This window comes from Leptonychotes weddellii, chromosome 2 (assembly GCF_054177405.1).
Source record: "Leptonychotes weddellii isolate Sample4059 chromosome 2, ASM5417740v2, whole genome shotgun sequence".
In the NCBI taxonomy this organism is placed as follows: domain Eukaryota; kingdom Metazoa; phylum Chordata; class Mammalia; order Carnivora; family Phocidae; genus Leptonychotes; species Leptonychotes weddellii.
This window is the reverse complement of record NC_138370.1, coordinates 51,537,869-51,543,840: the sequence shown is the minus strand read 5'-3', so window position 1 is coordinate 51,543,840 and position 5,972 is coordinate 51,537,869. Positions and strand designations below refer to the sequence as shown.

Sequence of the window (5,972 nt, the reverse complement as noted above, 5' to 3'; positions counted from 1 at the left end):
CAGAGATTGTCATATAATTAGAAAATAGGACATATCTATTTATATGACATCTGTAAAAAATATACTTTATACATAAAGACACTAAAAGCAAAAAAAACAAAAACAAAAAAAAAACAAGAAAATGTCTATTACTATCAGGCAAAATAGAATACAGCATAAGGAATATCACTGGGGATAAAAGAGGACATTTCATAATGATCAATATGTCAATTGGTTAAGAAGACATAGCAACCCTAAAAACAAGAAAACAAAACAAAAAACAAAAATAAGGCTCTGTAATGTTTTGATTATTTCCTGTTCAGTACAAATGCCTCAAACTTTTATTAGGATGTTATATATAACATTTTGCTATATTCCAAATTATTATGCCTTTTGGGCATATTGTTTTATCTCTTTATATCTTAACCTCCTGTCCTGGATCATATACTTACATATCTTACCATACTCTAGATGGTTCAAAAAACGTAAGCCCAAAATTAGCCAAAGCGAAAAATAGCCAATTCTAATTGTAGTTGGTATTTTAATTCTTCTTTATCAGTAACAGGTGTAACATGTAGGCAGAAAATTAAGAATACAAAAATACTTTTAAATATTGACTGATTTGGTCTAACATAACTTTACAATTGGTAGAACCAGGAAGCAGCTCATTGCCCATTTCTTTACTTCTATTTCAGGCTCCTGAAGTTTTCTGGGCAGTATTGAAATCTTTATCATATACATTTGGAATTCATGTTACCTAATCTTGGCTGATAGTTCATTGCTATTCAGCAATCTGTGTGTTCAGCTTTTATTCTATATCTCATTCTTCAGAGTAAGAGTTCTTAAGCCTCTATACAGTTTGAGTGTGGGTTATCACTTTATCGTGTCTTACTGGCTAGCTGAAATTACTGAGTTACCCCAAAAATATTTTATCAAATTCACTGAAACCTTACCTTTACAGCCTGTTTTTATGATAGGAAGAAATATTTTCCCAACTATTTGGGGCTTCCATATTTTGACTTATCAAGTATTTTTTAAATATATTCCACCTCATATTTTGATTCCTTTCATCAGGGTTTCAAATTTAGTATGTCCTAATAAGTCTGAGCCATATGTACTGAGAGAGGAAATAGTTTAACCACTGAAGGTCTTTATTTTGCTAGTACTATATGGGATGTAAAAAGTCCTCTAACATTTTTGCTACACTCCAAGTCAGTATGCCTGAAAGCATTACCCTCTATGTCTTGACCTACTGTTACAGCCCATACTTTTACTTCTCTCTAGATGAATATTTCTATTATTTTAAACTTGTTAAAATTCTACTCATTTCTTGGGGTGCCTGGGTAGCTCAGTTAGTTAAGCCTCTGCCTTTAGCTCAGGTCATGATCCCAAGGTCCTAGGATCAAGCCCTGCATCAGCTCCCTGCTTAGCAGGAAGCCTGCTTCTCCTTCTTCCTCTGCCATTCCCCCTACTTGTGTTCTCTGGCTCTCTCTCTCTGTCAAATAGATAAATACAATCTTTACAAAAAAATTCTACTCATTTCTTGAAGTTGGCATTAGAAAATATCTTCTGCTGAAAGCATTTTCTACTTCTTTCCCTGGAACTTGGTATTTCCCTCATTTCAGTTATGATTATGTTTATATACCTTAATGGCACTCATTATGAGAATATCTATATCATTACTTAATCTATCACTATATTGCCATCTCCTTGAACACAGATGAATTGCATATTACACAATTGTCATAATGTCTTGCACATAATAGGATCCCAAAATATGTCAATTTGAATTTATTTGCATTTAACCTCATTCTCTCCTTCTATATAGTTTTGACTGGGCCTGTGCAACCTCTTTAATTTGGCCTCTTATCTACATATTCTTAAAATCAAGAATTACCTTAAGCCAATACGGGAAAAATTACATAAATTACACAAAATAAAAACTTCATGTATGGAATTTACAGAAAAAATAATAATATTTTCATTTATTGAATAATAGACCAGTTACGTTTTCTAAAAAAGAAATTATAGGGCGCCTGGGTGGCTCTGTCGGTTGGGCGGCTGCCTTCGGCTCAGGTCATGATCCTGGAGTCCCAGGATCGAGTCCCACGTCGGGCTCCCTGCTCGACAGGGAGTCTGCTTCTCCCTCTGACCCTCCCCCCTCTCATGCTCTCTCTCTCTCATTCTCGCTCTCAAATAAATAAATAAAATCTTTAAAAAAAAAAAGAAATTATAATGACTGAAAATAATTAAAATATGCTTGCTGTATTATTGTACCCATCATTTAAATTAGGAGCAATACAGAGTCAACTTAGTAAAATGGTGTTAAGAGTCTAGTCTTGAGAACTTTACTACCTGGGCTCAAACCCCAGGTTTATTATACACTGTGTATTACCTTGGAAACATTACTTAACCTATCTGTGCTTAGGTTTATTTCTCTGTTAAATTTATATACAATAGCATATACTCCGATTCATGGAATTGTTGTAAGAATTAAATAAGATGATATTTATAATGTTGGCAAAGAGGTTAAACGTTATAAAAATGTTAAAATAAGTAAGTATATACTACTTTTATTTTCCATGTATGTATCCTTAATTAATTTTCTACTGCCTGTCCAAAAATTGGAGAAGTATAAAGGACATTTTTTATACTGTTTTATATTTGCTATGATCATAAGATGGAAGTGACCCAGTTGCTTTTTGAAGTGCTTCAAGGTAACTATCCAACCTAAAAATAAAAACACTCTAGTCAATTGAACATTAATATTTTTCCTTTATTTTTGTGACACTTCAGATCTTGAGATTCTTAGAAAATGTTTCCAAACTTCTGTCAGATTTTACTTTATGTTTGTCATAATTAATAGGTCTCCTTACCTTTAATTTATTTTCTATTCAATCACTTCTGCTTATTAGCATTAATCTACATAAACTGATGTATTTATCATTTCATTCCTTTGGCCATCAATTGTTCTCAATAATGCCTAAGGCGAGTTCACCCATTATAGCCTTATCTTCCATTTATCTTTTGTTTTCTTCTAGCCTTTTCCTCTCAAACCAACCATATGATCCTGTGAAAATATTTTGGACAAACCCTGGATGCTTTAATCCTGTTTATCTCATCCCTTCCCTCAATTTCGTTATTCTCACATGCCTGTCTCTAGATGTATTTCCCAACTCTGAATGATGGAAAGAATACGGATTTGAGGGTCAATATCTGGGTCTAGATAAGGACTCTGCAAATAGGTAGCTGTGTGAAAGATGCCTGTTTACTTAAATTGTCTGGGCCTCAGTTAATTGGCTTGTGGTAGGATTGAATTATATAAAGTGTGTAGGGTATCAAGCACATAATACATGCCATTTAGTGATGTGCTCTTCTTTCTCAACCTATCCAAATCTCCAGATCCTAGCTCAAATTTCATCTCAGAAAGAAATCTCTTTGAGTCATGGGAATGGGTTTTCTTTCTCTCCTAAACTTATTTATTGCACTCATTTCATACTTTTAGCCTTTCTTTTTCTTTAGCTTTGGGAGGTCTTTTTTTATGTATATATTTTGTTTTATTGATTCCATTAGATTGCAGACTATTCAATTACTCTTATCCCCAGAGTCATCTGAAAGAAGACCTTCAAGTATATATTATTTTTAATTTATTAAAGTTTTTAGCATTACTTTATCTGAGTTATTTTATATTTGTTGCCTTTATCTACAAGCTGTAAAAAATTGAAACATATTTTAGAAACACAATTTAAAATATTTTTCTAAGTGATTTTAAATAAAGGAAGGCAAATGTAAAAATACAGTAGTTTATTTTGTTTATAAAAACTTCTACTGCAACAATAGGTAATTGTGTTATCTGGTACCATATATTTTATGAATAACAAAAAGTAGATCCAAAAATAGCACTAATATGCTGTGGGAGGAGGTTTGACAGAACTCAGAAAAAAAAGGTATTACAATATTGTCATTATTCAACTTAAAATTTTCACTGAAATTAAAAGTAGTTGAGTTAGCCAATGCATACCCAAATGTATTTCTGTATGCATATTTATTTTAAATTATTTGCTTTCAAATACAAGTACTACTGAGAAAGAGAAAGGCAGCACTGACATGTAGGAAGTAGCCTAGTATGCTCAGCTAGGTCTTATGTTCTAGGTTGAACATAAAAAATTAATTCACAGAATATCGACATTAAACAAGGCTGCTCTGTGACCATGGTGAATCAAGACAAAAACAAGATCATTCTGAAATTATACCTGAATATAGATAAAACACGAACATTGTCTGAAACACAAAAATGGCCAAACATACTTCTATCCTGGCTAACGTAAGTGACTGTGGTTTCTTTACCAAACAGAGCTTTGGCTTAGACCTAGTCTTTTTCTAGATAGATTTGTTAAAAACTAATCATATAAATACCTGTACTTCCTTATAACATTTAAATAAAGCAAGTCTCACTTTCTTAAATGCTACAAAAAATGAAACTACTAAACACAAACCCAAATCCTACAATTCTTTTCTAATAGTCTCTTACTAAGATACCCACAGTACCACTTGGAGCCAGGCTGTCAGGTCTCCAGTGAGATATTTACATTGGCTGTATACTGAAATGTTTCCCTAGTTATGTGACTCCACAGGCAGCTGCTGCTGCTTTTCCTCTTCCTCCCCCTTCTCTCCTGCTCCCTTCCCTGCCTCCTTCTACTGAATAAAAGCCATGTGTTTTTTATTTGTTCATTTCTTGAACTTGAAGTATTTCTCAATGGTGACCTTGGCTTGAGACTCTTTGCCATCGTCCTTGACTACCACACAATTGCAACCAACCACTTTCAGCATTTTCCCTCTGTCAGTTTTACAGAAGCCTATTTATTCCCCTAGTTTCTTGTTATCAACCTTGATGAAGTTGTTTCGGTGTTCAGCACAAAGGGCCTCCACCAATTTGGCATACATAGGCTCATTAGAGATGGATGCAAGCACACAAAAATGGGCTTGACACTTGTCTAAAGCTTGGGTAGCTTTGTAAATTCCATGTGCTAGGCCATCATGGACAAGAGCAATCTTTACCACCTCTTACAAAGTAGCATAAATGTCCATTACACCTCCAGGATCAATGTCTTCCTCAGCATTAGACGATCTTTATTCTGTTGCTAACTGTGACAGGTTTTCAATCTTTGTTAAATTCCATGTCCTTAGAAAGTGCCCCCACATCAATGAATTATTTCTCACCCAGTCTGGTATTCAGCTGTCTTGATCAACCAATCCCAGGGGTATTTCTCTGCCAGCTTATTTTTGCAACTTCTTCAATATATAGTTTTTCTCCTTTCCCAAGCCCAGTAAATGTCCATTGGAATTATGATAGTATTTAATCCTAATTATAATCCACAGTAAGGGAGGACATACACCATCTTTTAATGGGGCATGTATTGCCTTGCAGAGCCAGTGTCCTCATGTATATCAGTTCAGATGTCCTTATCCCGTATTTCAGGGTCCGAGATCCTAAAGATAGCATGACATATCTATATTGCTGAACATTCAAATGTCTGTAGCTCTGTGACATTATTGCCTTTTCAAATTGTTGCTCAATTGTGACTGCTCTTCTAATGAAGGAGATAAATGGTCCCTTTGTAACTTACCAAAGAAGTGCTCTGATTCTTGCACTTCATCTTGAAGTGTTTGTCAGGAACCCTTAGTTTCATCTTATCTCTCTAAAGGACTTTGATACAACTAAATAGTAACCAGTCAACTCCAGTATCTTTGTAGACACTCTACAAATTCCCCCCCTCTGGTATTTTACAAATTTCTGAACATCACACCTATATTTCCCCTGCATCTGCCATTTTCCCATATCATTATAAGTAAGACCTTTTGCAAATGGCTGCCATCTTATGTGACTGATTGTCTTTGTTCCATTACACAGAATAATGTAGTTTTTGCCTTTCCAGCAATGAGTGAGCCAGTCAAAAATCCCCTTTTAATATGTTTTTAGACAACTCTTGGTA

At 34.3% G+C, this 5,972-nt stretch overlaps 1 pseudogene; it reads right to left on the bottom strand.

The window, feature by feature from the left end:
- Positions 1-4,343: 4,343 nt before the first annotated feature.
- On the bottom strand, positions 4,344-5,636 carry LOC102731607 (small ribosomal subunit protein eS12-like; annotated as a pseudogene).
- Positions 5,637-5,972: the final 336 nt, after the last annotated feature.